The sequence below is a fragment of the Hyaena hyaena genome, unplaced genomic scaffold (assembly GCF_003009895.1).
Source record: "Hyaena hyaena isolate Hyena2069 unplaced genomic scaffold, ASM300989v1 scaffold_841, whole genome shotgun sequence".
NCBI lineage: Eukaryota > Metazoa > Chordata > Mammalia > Carnivora > Hyaenidae > Hyaena > Hyaena hyaena.
Window position 1 is genome coordinate 1 of NW_024081474.1, and position 20997 is coordinate 20997.

At 39.4% G+C, this 20997-nt stretch overlaps 1 pseudogene; it reads left to right on the top strand.

The window, feature by feature from the left end:
- The first annotated feature begins 13052 nt into the window (after window positions 1-13052).
- The window catches only part of LOC120222122, a 96333-nt pseudogene continuing 88388 nt past the window's right edge, over window positions 13053-20997 (top strand).

The window sequence follows — 20997 nt, forward strand, 5'->3', positions numbered from 1 at the left end:
AATCTCTCAGGTTTTGTAAGGTTTCCAATGTCTTCGGATCTTTTCTGTGTGATGTATGGGCGCGAGTGCAAGTACGGAGCTCCTTACTTCTCCGCCATCTTGCCCTCTCCCACAAACTAGATTTTTAAACAGAGACTACAACAAGAGATGAAGAAGGGCATTATATCATAATTAAGGGGCCTATCCATCAAGAAGAGCTAACAAATGTAAATGTTTATGCCCCTAATATGATAGCACCCAATGTATAAAACAATAGGCAATCTTATGATAAGAATGTGGTAATTACAGGGGACTTTGATACTCCACTTACAGCAATGGACAGATCATCTAGACAGAGAATCAGTACCCTGAACAATACGTTGGACCAGATGGGCTTGACAGATATAGTTAGAACTCTACATCCCAAAGCAGCAGAATATACTTTCCTCTCCAGTAGACATGGAACATTCTCCAAGATAGATCGCATACTGGGTCACAAAACAGCCCTCAACAAATATAAAAGGATTTATATCATACCATGAAGACTTTCAGATCACAATGCTATGAAACTTGAAATCAACCACAATAAAAAATTTGGAAAGCTTCCAAATACATGGAGGTTAAAGAACATCCTACTAAAGAATTAATTAGTCAACCAAAAATTAAAGAAGAAATTTAAAAATATATGAAAGCAAATGAAAATGAAAGCACAACAGTCCTGCATCAATGGCAGTCTTAAGGGGAAAACACATTGCAATCTAGGCCTATCTCACAAAGAAAAAAAGGTCCCAAATACAGAACCTAACCTCACACGTAAGGGAAACAGAAACATAGCAACAAAGAAAGCAGAGAAGAGAAATAATAAAGATTAAAGTAGAAATAAACAATATAGAATAAAAAAAGCAAACAGTCTAACAGATAGATGACCTAAGAGCTGGTTTTTTGAAATAATAGATGAAATTGATAAACCCCTAACCAGACTTCTCAAAATGAAAAGAGAGAGGCCCTAAATAATTAAAATCACAAATGAAAGAGGAGAGATCACAACCAACACCACAGAAATACAAACAATTATTAGAGAATACTATAAAAAATTATATGCCAACAAACTGGGCAATCTGGAAGAAATGGACAAAGTCCTAGGCACCCGTGACTACCAAAACTCAAACGGGAAGAAAGAAAATTTGAACAGATACATGACCAGTAAAGAAATTGAATCAGTTATCAAAAATCTCCCAATAAATAAAAGTCCGAGGCCAGATGGCTTCCCAGGGGAATTCTATCATACATTTAAACCAGAATTAATACCTATTCTTCTTAAGCTGTTCCAAAAAGTAGAAACAGAAGGAAAGCTTCCAGACTCATTATATGAAGCCAGCATTACCTTGATTTCCAAACCAAAGACCCCAGTAAAAAGGAGAATTACAGACCAATATCCCTAAAGAACATGGTTGAAAAAATGCTCAACAAGATACTAGTAAATCGAATTTAACAGTATATTAAAAGAATTATTCACCATGATCAAGTGGGATTCATTCCTGGGCTGCAAGTCTGGTTCAATATTCACAAAGCAATCAATATGGCACATCACATTAACAGAAGAAAGGATAAGAAACATATGATCCTGTCAATAGATTCAGAAAAAAAATATTTGACAAAATACATTATTCTTTCTTAATAAAAACCTCAAGAAAGATGGGAAAGAAATAACATACCTTAATATCATAAAAGCCATATATGAAAGGCCCACAGCTAATATCATCCTCAATGGGGAAAAACTGAGAGCTTTCCCCCTAAGGTCAGGAACACGGCAGGGATGTCCACTGTTGGACACTATTGCTTAACATGGTATGGCAAGCCTTAGCCTCAGTAACCAGACAACAAAATGAAATAAGAGGCATCCAAATTGACAGAGAAGTCAAACTTTCACTTTTCACAGATGACATGATATACATGGAAAACTCAAAAGACTCCACCAAAAAAACTGCTAGAGCTGATACATGAATTCAGTGAAGTCCAGGATATAAAATCAATGTACGAAATCAGTTGCATTTCTATACACTAATTATGAAGCAACAGAAAGAGAAATCAAAAAATTATTCCCATTTACAATTGCATCAAGAATCATAAAATACCTAGGAATAAACCTAACCAAAGATGTAAAGATCTGTATGCTGAAAACTATAGAAAACTTATGAAAGAAATTGAAGGGGACATGAAGAAATGGAAAAGCATTCTATGCTCATGGATTGGAAGAACAAATATTATTAAAATGTCAATATTATCCAAAGCAATCTACACATTCAATGCAATCCCAATCAAAATTGCACCAGCATTCTTCCCAAAGCTAGAACAAATAATCCTATAATTTGTATGGAACCACAAAAGACCCCAAATAGCCAACATAATGTTGAAAAAGTAAGCCAAAGCTGTGGACATCACAATCCCGGACTTTAGCCTCTACTACAAAGCTGTAATCATCAAGACAATATGGTATTGGCACAAAAACAGGCACACAGGCCAATGGAATAGAATAGAGAACCCAGAATTGGACCCACAAAAATATGGCCAACTAACTAATCTTTGACAAAGCAGGTAAGAGTATCCAATGGAAAAAAGACAGTCTCTTTAACACATGGTGTTGGGAGAATTGGACAGCAACATGCAGAAGAAAGAAATTGGACCACTTTCTTACACCATGCACAAAAACTAATTCAAAATGGATGAAAGACCTAAATGTGAGACAGGAAATCATCAAAATCCTAGAGGAGAAAACAGGCAGCAACCTTTTTGACCTTGGCTGCAGCAACTTCTTACTTGATATGTATCTAAAGACCAGGGAAATGAATTGGGACCTCATCAAGATAAAAATCTTCTGCACCACAAAGAAAACAATCAATAAAACTAAAAGGCAACCGACAGAAGGGAAGAAGATATTTGAAAATGGCATATTGGGTAAAGGGTTAGTATCAAAAACCTATAAAGAACTTAACAAACTGAGCACCCCAAAAAAACAAAACAAAACAAAACAAAAACAATCCAGTGAAGAAATGGACAAAAGACATGAATACTTTTCCAAAGAAGACATGCAGATGACTAACAGACACATGGAAAGATGCTCAACATTGGTCATCAGGGAAATACAAATTAAAATCACATTGAGATACCACTTCACACCAGTCCCAGTGGCTAAAATGAACAACTCAGGAAACAACAGAGGTTGGCAAGGATGTGAAAGAAAGGTGAACTCTCTTGCACTGTGAGTGGGAATGCAAACCGATGCAGCCCCTCTGGAAAACAGTGTGGAGGTTTCTCAAAAAATTAGAAATAGAATTACCCTATGACCAAGCAATTGCACTACTAGGAATTTATTCAAATGATACATAGGTACTCATTCATAGGGGCACTTGTACCCCAATGTTTAAAGCAGTGCTATTATCAATAGCCAAGTTATGGAAAGAACCCAAATGTCCATCAACTGATGAATGGATAAGGATGTTGCATATATATACAATGGAATACGATCTGGCAATGAAAAAGAATTAAATCTTGCCATTTACAACAACGTGGATGGAACTGGATGGTGTTCAGTCAGAGAAAGACAAATATCATATGTTTTCACTCATATGTGGAATTTGAGAAACTTGATGGAAGACCATAGGGGAAGGGAAGGAAAAATAAGTTACCAACAGAGAAGGAGGCAAACCATAAGAGACTCTTAAATACAGAGAACAAACTGAGGGTTGATGGGGTGGGGGGATTGGGAGGGTGGGGAAAATGGGTGATGGGCATTCATTGAGGAAGGTACTTGTTGGGATGAGTACAGGGTGTTGTATGTAAATGATGAATCATGGGAATCTACTCCTGAAGCCAAGAGTACACTGTATACACTGTATGTTCACTAACTTGACAATATATTATGAAAAAAATTAAATTAAATTAAGTTTTACAAGAAGGTTCAGAAGATAATATAAGTAGTCAGTAATATAATAATTTGGAACTTTTGTAGTAATTCTTTCTTACCACCTCAGTCATTTTGCTCTTATTCCCTCTCCATTTCCCTTCCTAAGGGATTAAACTATGGATAATGAATAAGGCATAGAAAATTGACAAGACCATAAATAAGAAAAAAACAAGAGCCAGATTCTCTGGAAATGTCACTGTCATTTCACTGTCAATGTCATGATCATCATGTGCATACAGAAAGGCTACAAGCCATTGATTCATTTGAAGCCATCAAGTAGAGCCTACATAGAGTCTTGGCCCTCAGTCTGTGTATCCATGGTTACACTCAAAAACTAAATGAAAATATGTTGAACATTTGGGGGATCAGGTTTGTTGCAAATTGATCCTTTTCACACAGAGAATGAATGGACGAATGAACACATAGGGGGATGAATGAATGAATGAGCCACTAAAGAGTTAACACAGGACATTGGTACAGGCCTGTAGAGAACAAAAACATAAGGTGCTCTGACAGTTCTTTCTAAACTAAGAAAAATGGCAAGTGATTGCTTTGATGTACTTTTGGCACAGGTCAGAAATGAAGGAGTTCTGATAATCATCCGTCTTCATTCTCATTATTTTTTATTTTTTCCATATCATTTTCGTCATTTTTGGCAATGTCCAATGTTTCCAGCATGCCCAGATCTGATTGGCGAGTTACAAACAAAACGTACAGAGACACCTCTCTGTAGAATGAGAGTTTGATTCTCCTGTTCTCTTACACGCTTTATTGTTTCTGTTAGGCTTTTAGGTGATTTCAGGCCTTCACCAAGAAGACGGGAAGCACAGAGCAGCTAGGGTTGCAGCTCGCGGGCGGCTCTGGGGAAGGGACTGGAGTGACCCTGTTCATCTCTCCCAGCGCCACATCAGGAGCTGGCCTAATTCACGTCACCCAACACTGCAAGCCGCACCCCGCACGTCCGCTCCTGCCTAGTGCAACCTGCGGAGCGCTGTGGGCCCTTTTTATTGTCTAGATCACAGACCTTAAAGATCTCAGAACACCAGAACCATCCAGCTCCACGGATGGGGCCCAAAACTCACTTTCTCCTCCGAGGTGAACTTTCCTCATAAAACTAAATGAAGCCTCATAAAAAAGTTTCCTTCCATGACTCAAAAGTAGCATCACCATAACACACACACAAATCTGGCAAGCTACCCTTTTTAATCACGTCTCATGATGTAAAAGGCAATTATTTCTTTAAACCACCTCATGTCTCTCCGATGTATTTACAGCGTGAGTCACTTCATCCAGTGGTATATGCAGTAATAAAATATTTGAGAAGAAAAAATAGAAACCTCCTCCCATCTCCTGGGTGTTTCCCTCTGAAAAGCTTGTTTCTGTCAGTATCTAGAAAGCTGTTCTTCCATGTTCCTGTGCACCACATTTGAGTCTGATGGGGACACAGAGTCAAGACTCAGAGGGCATTTAACAGTTTAAACTGTATTTGAAATGTTTTCCTGTTTGCCAGACACTTGTTTTGATCCTTTTTCTCTTAATTTCACAAGTCTACAAATGACCCCAGGGATCCTATAATCTTTCAGGTATAAAACAAAGGAGTTTTTGCTTTTTTTATTTCCACTTATTTTTCTTCTCTCCCATATTTCTCCCCCAACATTTAGATCTGCCTAGGAAGGGCTTTGTATCTCACTAAGCAAAATTCTTTCCTATTTTACTATAGTCCAATATATATAATATCGATTTTAAAAGATGAATTTTGCAAAAAGTGAGCTAAAAGAACTTACACCTTTGAGCTCAGTGCTACTTTAACAATGAAATGTAAACCACCGGGTAATGAAAGGAATACAATCCAGAAGAAGTAAGACCTGATATGGCTGGGTCCATCCTTCTCCATTGCAGCCTCCCTTTGTGGTCAATATGAGCTACTTGAGTCTGTTGGCTTTTTGAACCACAAGCTCCCAAAGAGGAAGACTTGCCCAAGTTCTAGAGCATGGATTCTGTGTCACACACCTTCCCAGCATTCATGCAGTGATCTTCCCTTCCCTCCAAAGGTTGCTTTGGACCAGGCCCCCCTTCAGCTGTCCAGCTCTGCAGCACCCAAGAGCTTAAAAAAAAGACACCCACTAACCCCATTATTAGTATGAACATTAATCGCATTGACTTTATGGAATCTTCTGTAGGGTGGAAGGCTCCAAAGGGTAGGTTTCTGCATAGGAGCTGTGATCAGGAGTGCTGGGTGCAGGAAGAGAAATCAGAGAGGTGTCCCAGTGGGATTAATATCCTCCTAAATTTATTTATTTATTTATCCTCCTAAACTTAGAGAGACAAGGAGAATGTTTCCTACTGGGGAAAGGGATAGGCTTTAGAGTTACCCAGACCTGAATAAGAATTCTGGCTCTCACACTTATTAGCTATAATCCTATGCAAGTTACAAGCTTTTCTGAACATCAGTTTCCTTCTCTGTGAAATGGAAATAATAAAATTAATCCCCATAGGGGATTGTATGAAACAATTCATGTCTCACCTATACTTCTGTGAATCACACTCTCTGATACCTATCAAGTGTTCAATAAAAAATATTTATTTCCTTCCTTTTTTCTGGAACTGGCACCCTTTTTCAATTGCCTACTTGATGAGCTAACTTCTTTTTTATATATAATTTTTTAAGTTTATTTATTTCTTTTGAAAGAGACAGAGAGAGAGAGAGCACGAACCAGGGAGGGACAGAGAGATAGAGAGAATCCTGAGCAGGCTCTGCAAAGTCAGCACAGAGCCTGATGCGGGGCAGGAACCCATGTAACCATGAGATCATGACCTGAGCTGAAATAGAGAGACAGATGCTCAATCAGCTGAGCCACCCAGGTACCTCTTAATGAGCTAACTTCTTTTTTTAAATGTTTATTTATTTTTGAGAGAGAGACAGACAGGCAGACAGACAGGTTGTGAGTGGGGGAGTGGCAGAGAGAAAGGGAGACACAGAATCCAAAGAAGGCTCTGGGCTCCAAGTTTTCAGCACAGAGCCTCCAATATGGGGCTTGAACTCGGAAACCATGAGATCATGATGTGAGCTGATGTCGGGTCAGATGTTCAACCAACTGAGTCACCTAGGTGCCCCTTGATGAGCTTACTTCTAACATGGACACTGCATTTTCTCTCACATTGTCATCACTGAACAAAACGTATTTCCAACCTACCTTTAGAAGGTGTTTAAGGATTGGCCTAACTAACCCATTGCCCCTTCCCAGGTGTTGGTTACAACAAAAGGCATCATCGTTTTTCTAGCCAAAACAAACAAACAAGCAAACAAACTAAAAACATCTTGGATGTCAGTTCAATCCACTGGTTATTTAGTGAGCCTGTAATTGTGCCAGGCATTGTGCTGGGGTACTTGGGAAGCAGAAATGCCTTGAAGACGTTATAATGAGAGAAGTTCATATTCCAAAATAACATCAAGCATTCCCATTCCTTTCCTCACCAAAGGAATCACATCTGGTATCCTCAGTAACAGCCTTTGGGGAAATGTAAAGTTTTTAGAAAATTTGCCACCAGAAAAGAAAAGATAATCTTGTACGGGGCTATTGGTTGGCAAGTGATAGGAACAGGTGGGGAGGTACTACAATGGATCCAATTCACCTTTTATTCCCATTGATGAACTAAGAGTCTTGACATGTTTAGGAAGGTAAAATATAGGGGCGCCTGGGTGACTCAGTCGGTAAGCGTCCGACTTTGGCTCAGGTTATGATCTTACGGCTTGTGGGTTTGGGTCCCACATTGGACTCTGTGCTGACAGCTAGCTCAGAGCCTGGAGCCTCCTTCAGATTCTGTGTCTCCCTCTCTCTCTCTTACCCTCCCCTGCTCACGCTGTCTCTATCTCTATCTCAGAAATAAATAAAACATTTTTTAAAAGGAAGGTAAAATATATCATGTGCAGCTGGGCAAATGTTTTGAACATAGACTTTCCCACCCTTTCTCCCCCACTTCCCCTTGCAAAACCAAAGAGGAAAGAGAGAGAAGTGGAGCCAATAATATGGCATCATATTTAAGGGAGAAAAACCAATGAGAGAGAGAGAGAAAAAAAAGAAGGAAGATCCATTAAATGGACTGTTTGTAAAAGGATCCCATTCTGTGTGTTAATCTCTAAGGGGAATATGTCCAAATTTAATATGTCTTTACATAGAATTTTTCTCAAGGGGCTTTAAGAGCTCTAGCCTAACACTGAGGTTTATGATAAATTTGCAAAAGTGGAGAACTCAGGCAAACACCAACATTAAGTTATAAAGGAACACCGTACTTTCTGTGGTGATATCATCCATGATATGCGGTAGGGAGAAAACAGGTTATTTTTATTTGTTTGAGGTGGAGCTGCCTCTGAAGCAAGCAAGGAGGAAGAAAATTGAGCAACTGGATGCTGTCTGTTATATAATGGCTGGACCTCAGATGGTCCATCCAGATCAGACACTGCCCTTGAATGTGACTTTTCAATACCAAGGCCAGGAGGTCCTGCTTGCTTTGTATTATGGCAAAACACAGCAACAGTGTCTTCTCTTAATCATTGGCCTTCTCTGTCTTGCACTTCTGCCTTAGATTTAGAATCCATAATATTCTGGTGGGCACAAATAATTTGCTAAAATTCTTCCAAGTCCTCAATAGGCCCTTTTCTTTCTTCTGCCTTTCAGTATAAGTCTTCTGAGATTATCACTGAAGCTGGAACTCTCAAAGAGGGATTTTGACCAAAAGGAACTGGCTGATTCAGATACATGATGACCAAGGGAGTTGGCATCCTATGGAAGTGCTGCAGCTGAAGGTAGGGAACTTCTTAAATACCAAGGCATTTCATTGTGTAACTTGGCTATTTTCAAACTTTTTTAACTGCAACTCTTTCTTGCAGTTTCATGACTGCATCAAGCTTTGTCTTTCCTTGCTTCGTTTAAAAAAAAAAAAAAGGCTGAAGATGATAGACTGTAGACCATTTACTGTAGACCAAAACAAAAGGGCTTGGCTTTTCGGTCTCTGTAGATGGGACAGCCATTCAGTCAAGGATTGTCACCATGATTCAGGCTGGGCTATAGGAAATTCATCACTCTACACTTATACTGATGGTCAGCAGAATACACTTTTCTTCTCACTGTTTTTTTTGTTTTGTTTTGTTTTTTTTAATGTTTTATTTATTTCTAGGAGAGAGAGAGAGAGACAGCGTGAGCAAGGGAGGGTCAGAGAGAGAGGGAGTCACAGACTGAAACAGGCTCCAGGCTCTGAGCTGGCAGTCAGCACAGAGCCCGACGCAGGGCTCGAACCCACGAACCGTGAGATCATGACCTGAGCGAAAGTCGGACGCTTAACCGACTAAGCCACCCGGGCGCCCCTTCTTCTTACTGTTTTTGATATATTTTGTAATTGACATACTCCATGGGTCTGATATTACTTCAATTCTTCCTGCTTTTTATGTGTCTTATTCTCCCTTACACGGACCTGGTCATCTATTCACATTGCTATGGACTAAATGCTTATGTCCCCACAAAATTCATATGTTTCAACATCTAACCCCCAATGTGATGATATTAGGAGATGTGGCCTTCGGGAGGTGACTAAGTCATAAGGGTAGAGCCCTCAAAAATAAGATCAGTTCTTTTATAAAAGATGCCCCAGAGAGCTCCTTAGTTTTTTCCACTATGCAAGGACAAGTGAGAAGACACCATCTATGAACCACAAAGTGGTCCTCACCAGACACAGAATCTTCTGGTGACTTGACTATGGATTTCCAGCCTCCAGAGCCATGAGAAATAAATTTCTGTCATTTTTATAAACCACCAAGTCTGTGGCATTCTGTTAAAACAGCCCAAATGGACTAAGACATACATAAGCATTATCATCACACTGATGTGACATGGGAAAAGGACACAGCATAGGACAGTCTAAGACTATAGAGCAGGAGCCAGAGCAGCAACTTCCCCATAAGTAGGAGGGAACAGTTATTCGCTGTTTACAACATCTGACAATCAGTAAAATTGACTTTAGTGTCAAGACAAAAGGATGTTTGAGGGATGACTAATGCTTTAAGTGAATGTTTTTTAATCTTATGGTGGTTCTCCATATAACTTCATACCTGTAGAGACTTAAATAGAAAGGACATTAGATTGAATATGCCTTTAATGTAGAAAAGTGATTGATTGATTGATTGATAGCCATTAATTGGCCATAAAGTGTCTTAATGCCCTCGATCCCTAGCAGCCACTGTCAACATAAAAAGTACTCCCTTCAGTGAGAAATGTCTCTCATGCTTCAACTGGAATATTGTACCAGTGCTGTTTATCATTGTGGTGGCTTATAATGAATGGAAACATGTTTCTAAGTATTAGTCTTCCTCTTGCACAATTTTTAAAAATTAATTTTAAGGCTTCAGTGCCAGGTAAACAACTTGTCTCAAACATGTTTTTCATGCTTCAAAACTATTTCATAATTCTACATTTTTGTGATGTTCACTGGGAGAGGCAGGGAGGGGGGAAAGTCTTGCAAAGGAGAAAAATAACCATTTTTCCCATTTATCTTTCCTGGACTTTCATGTATGTCTTCCAAGGTAGTGGCCCTACCACTTTCTCCCTCCCCTTGTCCCCATTCTATCTCCTCTCCTCTTCAAGATCAGCTTCTCAAAAATGAACTGTTGAGACCTCATCAAGACAAAAACTTCTGAACCACAAAGGAAATAATCAATAAAACTAAAAGGCAACCAACTGAATGGGAGAAGATATTTGAAAAGGATATATCGGATAAAGGGTTTGTATACAAAATTTATACAGAACTTACCAAACTCAACACCCAGAAAACAAATAATCCAGTAAATAAATGGGCAGAAAACATGAATAGACACTTTTCCAAGGAAGATACTCAAATGGCAAACAGATACATGGAAAGATACTCAACATTGCTCATCATCAGGGAAATACAAATCAAAACCACAATGAGATACTACCTCACACTGGTCAGAGTAACTAGAATGAACAACTCAAGAAACAACAGATGCTGGCAAGGATGTGGAGAAAGGACAACCCTCTTGCACTGTGGGTGGGAATGCAAACGGGTGCAGCCACTCTGGAAAATGGTGTGGAGGTTCCTCAAAAAATTAAAAATATAATTACCCTATGATCCAGCAATTGCACTACTAGGAATTAATTCAAAGGATACAGGAGTGCTGATTTGAAGGGGCACATGCATCCCAATGTTCATAGCAGCCTTATCAACAAATCCAAATTATGGAAAGAGCCTAAATGTCCATCAGTTGACGAATGGATGAAGAATACGTGTGTGTGTGCGCACACGTGCGCAATGGAATACATACAATATTCCAATGTATGCAATATATATATACAATACACAGTGGAATACTACTTGGCAATGACAAAGAATGAAATCTTACCATTTGCAACAATGTGGATAAAACTGGAAGGTATTATGCTAAGGAAAATAAGTCAGTCAGAGAAAGACAGATATCACATGATTTCACTTATATGTGGAATTTGAGAAACTTAACAGATGATTATAAAGGAAGGGAAGGAAAAATAAGATAAAAACAGGAGGGAGGCAGACCATAAGAGACTCTTAAATACAGAAAACAAACTGAGGGTTGATGGGGGCCAGGGAAATGGGTGATGGACATTAACGAGGGCACTTGTTGGGATGAGCACTGGTATGTATGTAAGTGATGTATGTGTGTGAGTGATGAACCACTGGATTCTGCTCCTAAAGCCAAGACTACATTGTATGTTAACTAACTTGAGAATAAATTAAAAAATAAAATAAAATATTATTTATGTATTAAAAAAAAAAAGATCAGCTTCTGGCCTCAACACACTGGCCTTTTCTCCCAAACAGCAGAAGACCATCAGCACTTTCTGCTCAGGCTGTGGTATTTCCACTCCTGCTACTCAACAGACCACTGTTACATGGTAATGGTGGCTATGATGACTCCTTGGAAAACAATCCTGTCTTTGTCACACCTTCCATGTCAGTTCACCTTTGCATAGTCTAGGCGACTTACCTGCTGCTCATCTATTCTGGAAGATTTGTAAAGTCCTTATTCCTTCTAAAAAAAAAAAAATCATATGTCTTGCATGCACACACACACACACACACACACGCATATCCAAAGAAGTTCAAGATCCATTGTTTGGTAGAAACAGACACCTCATAACATTTAAGTGATTTAAGCAGAGACTTAACTTGGGTCAATCAGTGCTTCTACCTGAACTTCCTACACTGTAGACAATTAAAACCGTGAATGCTCTGAGCCACAGAGAGGCTATCAGATGAACTGGTGACCCAAATCTACACCAGAGCTCTGTGCTTCCTCAACAGTGGGCCTTTGCACAAACTCACGTGCACACATGTAACAGGCACACATGTGCATTCACACACACACAACACACAGTGAAGATTGAAGTTTTCCAAATTTTGTAACACATCCTACGTTAGCTTAAAAAATTTTTTAAGTTCTCTTTGTATGACCATTTCATAGGCATGAATTCTTTCTCTTCTTTCCAGGATAGGAATTCTAGTTAAGCTATAGTGAACATTAATATGAGTGTACACATACACACACACACGCACATATGCACACACATCGACGCACACATGCACACACATCTAGATAACATTTAGAGCAAAATCAAATATTTACATAATAATTACCTGCCTGTGGCAAACAACCACAGTATACTGCCAACCATGGCAATATTTTGCCATGACTGCAAATAATAGAGTGAATTTGCCTTTCTGATCTTTGCTGACCCATTACACTAAGGATTTCTTTCTTCTGAACCAAGGCTTCATCCATGACCTTGCTCTTGAAGATATGGCCTGTTGCTAACAGCTAAAGAGAGAAGCAACCCTTGTTTCCTGTGTGCCTACGTGAACACCCCCTCCTGGGTCACCAGGATCTCCCTTGCCTGCCTCTTCTTTGGCAGAGTCACCTGTCAGTGGCCATGTGACCTGGCTTCATGGAGAAGATGTGGCAAATGCTGATGAATTGCATCGTTATTATGTTGTGCCTCCTGGGCCTGGGGAACTAGGCAACGTCTGTACATTGAGAAATAAATCAATCTAATGAGCAGCCACAATGGACTTGGCCCAGGCCGGGCTGAGGGCACCTCACATGGTGCGGATCCTAATGTCCCAGGGTTTGCCAACTCTCAGTTACGGCAGCAGTTATCCCAGTGAGGCTGAGCCAAGTCCTTCTTTTTCTCCTACCATTGCCTGATCCTTTGCTTAACTTGCACGGTGTATTCCTGTCTCTCCAAAAATGTGAAAAAGCCAGCAGAGGACCTGAACCCTTTTGGTCTCTCTGCTGGTACCTCCAAAGCACTTGGCTTCTTCCTGCATTCCTTCCTTTCTACAGAATCTGTGATTTAGTCCCACAAGCATGACTGCAAATGCCTGTGAAATGAGAACAATTGATTGGTGGGTATCTAGTGTATGCAAAAATAGTGAGCACAGATAGGGAAGCATCTGATGTGTTATTTCCATTGTCTGGCAACTGTTAGCTACATGCCTGCCCAAGGCAGGTTGGAACCTAACCTGTTCCATTAATATGCATGTTCCAGAGTGAGACTGAATGATTTCTCCAGATTCATATAGAGAGAAACTAGCAGAGCCAAGTTGCAAACCCAAATCTGATTCCAAATCCAACGTCCTTTTCACTATAAAATGCTCTATGTTTTTTTCTTTAGTTTTTAATTAGGGTGAGATTCATGTTAACATGAAATTCACCATTTGAACGTGTAAAATCCAGTGGCATTTAGCATAGGCATGATGTTATGCAACCACTACATTTGTCATGTTCCAATATTTTCATCACCCCAAACCACTAGTGGTGACCACTAGCCTGTTTTCTGTCTCTGCAGATTACTTTGGCTGGGATTTTCATATAAAAATCATCAGACAATAAGTAACTTTTGTGTACGGCTTAGTTCACTTAGTATCATTTTTTGAGGTCCACCTGTGCTGTAGAATGTATCAATACTTCCTCCCTTTGTATGATTGAAACATTCCACTGTGTGTCTACACCACAACTTGTCTATCCATCCTTCCATCTATGGACACTTGGATTGTCTCCACCGTTTGGCTATTGTAAATAATACTACTGTGGACGTGCATGTACACATATGTGTTTGAGTCCGTGCTTTCAATTCTTTGGGTGTATGCCTAGAAGGGGAATCACTGAGTTATGTGGTAATTCTGTGTTTAACTTTCCAGGGAACCACCAAACTGTTTTCCACAGTGGCTGAACTATTTTACATTCTCATCAGCAGTGAATGGGGGTTCCAGTTTCTCCACATCCTCTCCAACAACTGTTATTTTCCTTTCTTTAACTTTTTTTGTTGTTACAGTTTTCCTAGTGGGTGTGAAGTGGTATCTCATATGGTTTGGATATGCATTTCCCTAGTGACTACCAATGTTGAGCATCTTTTTGTGTGCTTGTTGGCTATATAGTTCTTGAAGAACTGTCTATTCAAGCCCTTTGCCTCTTTTAATTGGATTCTTTTCTTTTTCTTTTCTTTCTTTTTTTAATGTTTATTTATTTTTGAGAGAGAGACAGAGTGTGATCAGGAGAGGGGGGATGAGAGAGAAGGGACACACAGAATCTGAAGCAGGCTCCAGTCTCTAAGCTGTCAGCACAGAGCCTGATGCAGGGCTCGAACTCATGAACTATGAGATCATGACCTGAGCCGAAGTCTGGCACTTAGCCTACTGAGGCCCCCAGGAGTCCCTATTTGTCTTTTTCTCACTGAGTAGGACTTCTTCATATTCTGAATACTAGACCCTTATCAAATATGCAATTCAAAATACTTTCTCCCATTCTCTATTCTGTCTTTTCACTTTCTTGAGAATGTCCTTTAATGTGCTTGTTTTTAATTTTGAAGAAGTCTGATTATCCATTTTTTTTCTTGTTGCTCATGCTTTTGGCATCATTGTACTCCTTTTTTACCCAAAGTACCTAGATTAACACCATACACTCAGCAGGAAGTCAATAATATGTGTTTGCCAAACAGTTTCCTGCATCTATTTGGCTGAAGAGAATGATAACTGACTTTTCATCCAACTGAAACATTCTAGAACTCTAAGGCTGTTTGCAGTCATATTTCAGAAATATTATAATTTCCCAAAACCAACAGATGATTTCTCATTGTACTCTTAGAAAAATCATAAAAATATACATTAGTTTTGATATGTCTTTTTTACATGTGTACATGGTGTACATGTCCACCTTGTACACATAATGCTTTTTGTGTATATGGTACACATTTTACATGTTTACATATGTGTTTCTTAGTGGCATATGTGTTTTTACATGTTTTCCATTGTAAGAAAGAAATAGCAAGTTGCTGGTCTCTTAGGAATCTTCGATGTCTTTTTTTTTTTCTTGGCTACTCAACAGCTCTGACCTTTCCATACACTTTTCTCAGGCATAAATCATGAGGGAGAGGGAGGAACCTGAAGATTTAATTGTGTTATAATTACTCTTGGGCTGCCATGCCACCTCCAGCTTATAATTCCAAAGGAAATGATACCTTTTCACTCTTTCTGTGGTGATTTATGGCTATGCTTTGCAGGAAAGTAATTTATGTGGCTAATAAATCCAAGATGAGTTTCCCAGGTACATGACGGAGGAGAAGACTGTTAGCACTTGCATCGTCCTTTGTTATTCTCCAGGTGACAGTGGGTTCTCCATCCTCAAGCCCATTATCATTGACAACGATTACTGCCAAGAACTAGCTCTACCTTCCATGGTGGCCCTACAGCCCCAGTCAAAGCTTCACGTGAGTTTCTAGCACAATGCTTAGGCTGATCATGGTTAAAGATCCGGTTTCTAATCGAATGCCCAGATTGGAATGCCCACATTCACATCTGCTAGTTATTTGAAAAGTGATTTCTCAATTATTTGTGCAAACTAATTCAAATAATATACTGATCCATCTTCAAGGCAGGGAGACATACACATTGTATAACTACCAGTCCTTTTGAATATAATGAAGGAAAAACCTAGTCAGTGGGATCTGGGGAAAACATAATAAACAGCTGTAAGGTAAAGCATTACACTTAAGATATGCAAAGCCAGATATAGAGAAATATTTCACAAAATCCTTATCATTCATTCTTCAGGAAAGAGTCCTCATATACATGCTGAATGTATTCTTAGACCTGTACTAATCACATTTCAATGTCAGCAGAGGGATTTCTAATCTAAAACAACATAGGAAAACATAAAACATACAAGCCAAAAAAAGAAAAGAAAAAAACCCTTTGTACCTAAGTTTTCTCATCTATAAATGTGGTTAATGATAGTATGTGTTGTATAGAGTCATTCAGTGAATGTATATAACACATTTTTTAAAAAATGACAAGCAAAGAATAAGTTCTTCATAACTTTTGGCTACTGTTTTTAAAACTTTATCTTAGTAATATAATACAGTAGAAAAAATACAGGTGGAAGGTTTTTTTTTAAATGTTTTTTATTTATTTTGAGAGAGAAAGAGAGAGAGACAGTGACAGTGAGCACGAGCAGGGAGGGACAGAGAGAAAGGAAGAGAGAGAAAAATCCCATTTCGCACAGTCAGCACAGAGCCCTAAGTGGGGCTCAATCCACCAACAATAAGATTATGATCTGAGCCAAGATCAGGAGTCCATCATTAAACTGACTGAGCCACCCAGGCACCTAGGAGGTGGCCCTTTTGAACTGCAGTTTGTTTTTCTTCCTTCTGTACCATGTTTTTGTTGAGTGTCTTTTGTTCCTTCTCTAGAAAGGCTTCACTCTTATGTATATGTGTGCAGCAGCTAATGTATACATGCACACTATAATAACAGGAGCAAGTAAGTGATTCTGACAAGTACATCTGATCAGAATGGCCAAATACTGGAGATACTAGAATTGTATAGTCAATTCAATCAGCAACAGCTAGGAAAACAATTTCCTTAAAATCAGTCACATGTGTTGTATTTCATAATACTTCACATGTCTCCAGGCTGGCATTTACCACGTGGTGCTGACTTGCCTTACTGTGTCTCGCTCTACATCCAACTTTGTTCCACCCAAATGGAGACAGAAAACTTGTCTTGTACTTCTTGGTATCTCAAATCCACACAAGCACACAAAATGGCTGGATGAACAAGTGAAATAAGCAAGTAAGAACCGCTGCTGAAATAAGTCACTGTTACTGACATGGTAGAGCTTTTAGCCATACTCATTGGAGAAATCCCTTTGTGCCTGAAAAGTACTTTTCCCTAGCTTTCCACAGAATCAGACTCCCAAGTTACAGAATTAGAAATGGGATAGCACTGGAGTATTGGAAAAATTACTAATTTTTAGTAGAATAATAGAGTCAGAATGAGCTTTAAAAGTCATCTAATCTAGCCAGATCACTTTATAAAAGGAAGAAATGAGGCCCAGAGAAGTTAAGTGCTTTGCTTAAGGCCACACAGCTAGTTAGCCTCAGAACTGGAAACAGAACCTATACTATCACACACATTTAACTGAACATCCTCCATCCACTATGGACTAAGAAACTTCCTTTACTTTTATAACTGGCTTTCCCATGACACAATCCTAATAATGCTTTTTCTCATCTGTAAAAATCCTCAAAGAACCAACTTGGCAAATTACATTTACTAACTTGGCATTTATATTGTGCATTCAACTAAGAAAAATTGAATGGTAATTCACAAGTGGGAGAGCATGCCAGCCAATTATCCTTTAAAAATAAAGCAGAAATAATAAAACCTGCTTTCATTTCAATGAAGGAATTGGAGCTATAAAGTCTAAGCATCCTTGTGAATGTAATGAAGTCAAAAAGAAAACTGATAACAATGACAAAAAGCTGAGACATCAGTGAGTGTCTGACTGACTATCAATCAGAGGGAAGAATTGACCCTTGGAGGCAGGGGTGTCTGATTTAACAAATAAAAATACAGGACACCCAAACAACCTTGAATTTCAGATAAAAGATGGATAATTTTTAGTCCCAAATATTGCATGGGACATACCTGTACAAAAAAATTATCCATTATTTATTTGGAATCCAAACTTAACATAGACATCATGCATTTTATCTGGTGATGTCATTTGAAGGGAAATTGGCACTTACACAGTTGGGCTATGGTCCTGTCTTAATTCCCTGTGCCTAGGGACATGTTACTCTCCTGAGAGAGTTCCATGGAACAAACACATGGTCTCACAAGGGAAAACCCCAAGCAATTAGGGAAGAGTAGGCTACCTGCTCAACCAGACTGTCCCAGGCAGCCAATGGGGTGAGAGACAAATCCTCCCATGGCTCCCCCTTTCTATTGTGAAAGCCTGCCATGTAAAATACAAAAATACATGCATTGCTGAATGCCACAGATGAGTACCTGAAGGGACTACAAAATGAAATCTCATTTTAACTGGAACAGAACATCTTTATTTAAATCAACCTTAGAAATAAACACACACACACACAAATACACAAACACAAAGGCAAACAAACAGAATCCCACCCTCCCTTACCTAAAAAGACCACTCTTACATAAAAACTGTATGGCTTTTCCATCACAGTTGTTTGAAATTGGGATTTACATACATGATTAAGGTCCTTATATGTATATATATCTTAATCACAGCCTGGCGCAAGAGACCACAAGTATTTTTAACTGTTTTCAATGACAAAAATCTGCATTCCCTCCTCGCAGCTCACTTCCATGGAGCATTCCAGCACCACCTGCTTCCGTTTAAGCAAAGCTGACCAAATCCACTCCCCCCCCCAAAAAAACACACACACACTGAGTTCAATTTAATTATAGCTTTTGTTTTAACCCTCACTACTTGGTGATTAAGGCAACAACAAAAACCAAAAGGACCCAAAAAAGCTGGCATAAAGTTGCATTTCACATAACTTGAGAAGTATCTTCATCTAGTCTTTGTCCCTGTTATACTTTCAACTGTAACATTAAAGACTCTCCAGGAATAAGATCCCTGTTATGACCACTTACAAATAAATTAATATTGCACCTTCCCTTTGGAAACTTGAAAGGACCCTCAAAGGTCCCTAGATACTTTGTCAGAGTCCAGCTCTTCTGGATTATTTATGAATTGCATAAGAACCATCTAAAATTCCATGGCAAAGACAGTGGAAATGCCCTTATGTGTGCAGCTGGTTAGTGCTCATGGATTATTCATGAAGCACCACAATTCCAAATTGGTCTAAAGGAAACAACAGGACAAAGGACTCAGCAACCAGCTTGACTTGCTGGAAATTGGATCAAATGAAGTTAGTGTAGTCATCAGAACTAAGGCCCTCAGCAGATCTGATTTCTGATGTGCTTCAGCTGAATCTGAGCAGCAAATAAGAAGCAGCTGTTACTGCTGATTCTATGATGCTAGTAACTAAGGGTGATTCTTTCTTCCAGGTCTACAGGTCTTGGGTAGTAAAGAACATTCAGTGAAATGCCCTTAAAACTTCATGGATATGAGCTTTTACCACAGGGCCCCCAATGGGTACCCAACTCGTTTTTTAGAAAAGGCAAAGGCTGGAAACAATGCAATATATGCATATCTGGGAATAGATCCCAATATAATCTTGAGGATCTTCTTCAAGGGAGATGGCAAAGCTGTCAAAGACAGTATGCAGTATCTGGGTCATTGCCTTATTTCAAATCCAAGCTGAATTTTAGACTTCTCTTTTTGTCAAAGGGGGAGGGTACTGAAATCCACAGCAAAGGTGATGGCCTTTGTCAGAGGAAGGTGTGGGTGTGGCACATAAGGGATGCAGAGGTTTGGATCAGTGCTCAAAAATCAACTCTCAAACCAGGGTCCAATGTGGATGGCACCACTGAATGTGAGCACAGATATTAGTGGTTCTGCTTTCTCCTAGCTAGAAGCTGGGTAGAGAGTTATCTTGAAAGGCAGGAGAGAGAATAAGACAACTAAGAACAGGAGAGAGAGAAAGAGGGAGATCCCCAGTGCAAAATGGGAAGTGGTGCAAATATCACAATGATATGTCTCTCACACTGGTGTAACTGGCACATGGGTGGAGGACTATTACAGACATAAAGATGTGTTCAGGGAGGAAGTCCAAGATGGTGGCAAAGCTGCCTATTCCAAAATCATGCTCCTTCCTTTGGCAGCCCATATCCAATCTCTGATCCATCTCAATCCTCCTTGGGACAACTCTGAAGGGGCATTCCAGGCCCAGACCTCCTGAATCAGCTGAGACTGTCATGTGTCTACATTCCTTATTGCTTTTCCTCCCTTTTGGCATTCTTCCCAAGGGCACTCCTTAATAAAAACACCATAGACCAAATTCCCTCACAGAATCTGCCTCCTGATCCACAACACCATCTATATCTGGGATTTCCTTGACAACTTTCTACAGTAAACTTGCTACATCTCCAGCTACACCATTGGATTATGCTTGAACAATTCATTTCTCATGCCTGAAAAATAATCCATAGGAAACTTGGATCATCAATTTGTTGAGGCATTTGGCTCAAGAATGTGTGTTTCTTGCATACAAGAATTATTAACATTGGGACAAACTATTATCACATAAAAAGTAGCATAGAAAGCCAGCATGGAGACATTTGGTAAGTGTGGAAAGGGTGGAGGAGGGAAGGGATCTTTGTTGGTTGTTTTCTGGTTTTCATTTTTTCAGTTGTATGACTCATTGTGGCCATGCAGACCTGACTAATGGTGGTTTTTGTCAGATTTTTAAAATCAAAAGCCAAGATGAGGAACACTGTTCAAATATTGTTTGCAGTAAATCACCCTTTATCTCCACTCAGAAAGGGCAGAGAAGGAGGAACTCATATTCTAAGAAAAGAGCAGACCCTTTCCCCCCTTTACTCCTCTTGTGCTCTTTTGGAAGTACAAACATGAGTACCAATGTCAGGACCACTCTGAGTGCTGAGAAGCTCAGCCTGTCATGTGCTTGGCTTTCTCATAGCAAATTCCAGGCAGGTCTTTCTCAATGGCCTACCAACAGCATAGTCATTAAAGAGGCAAAGCTCCATCTCTGAACTTGAACCTGCCCTCA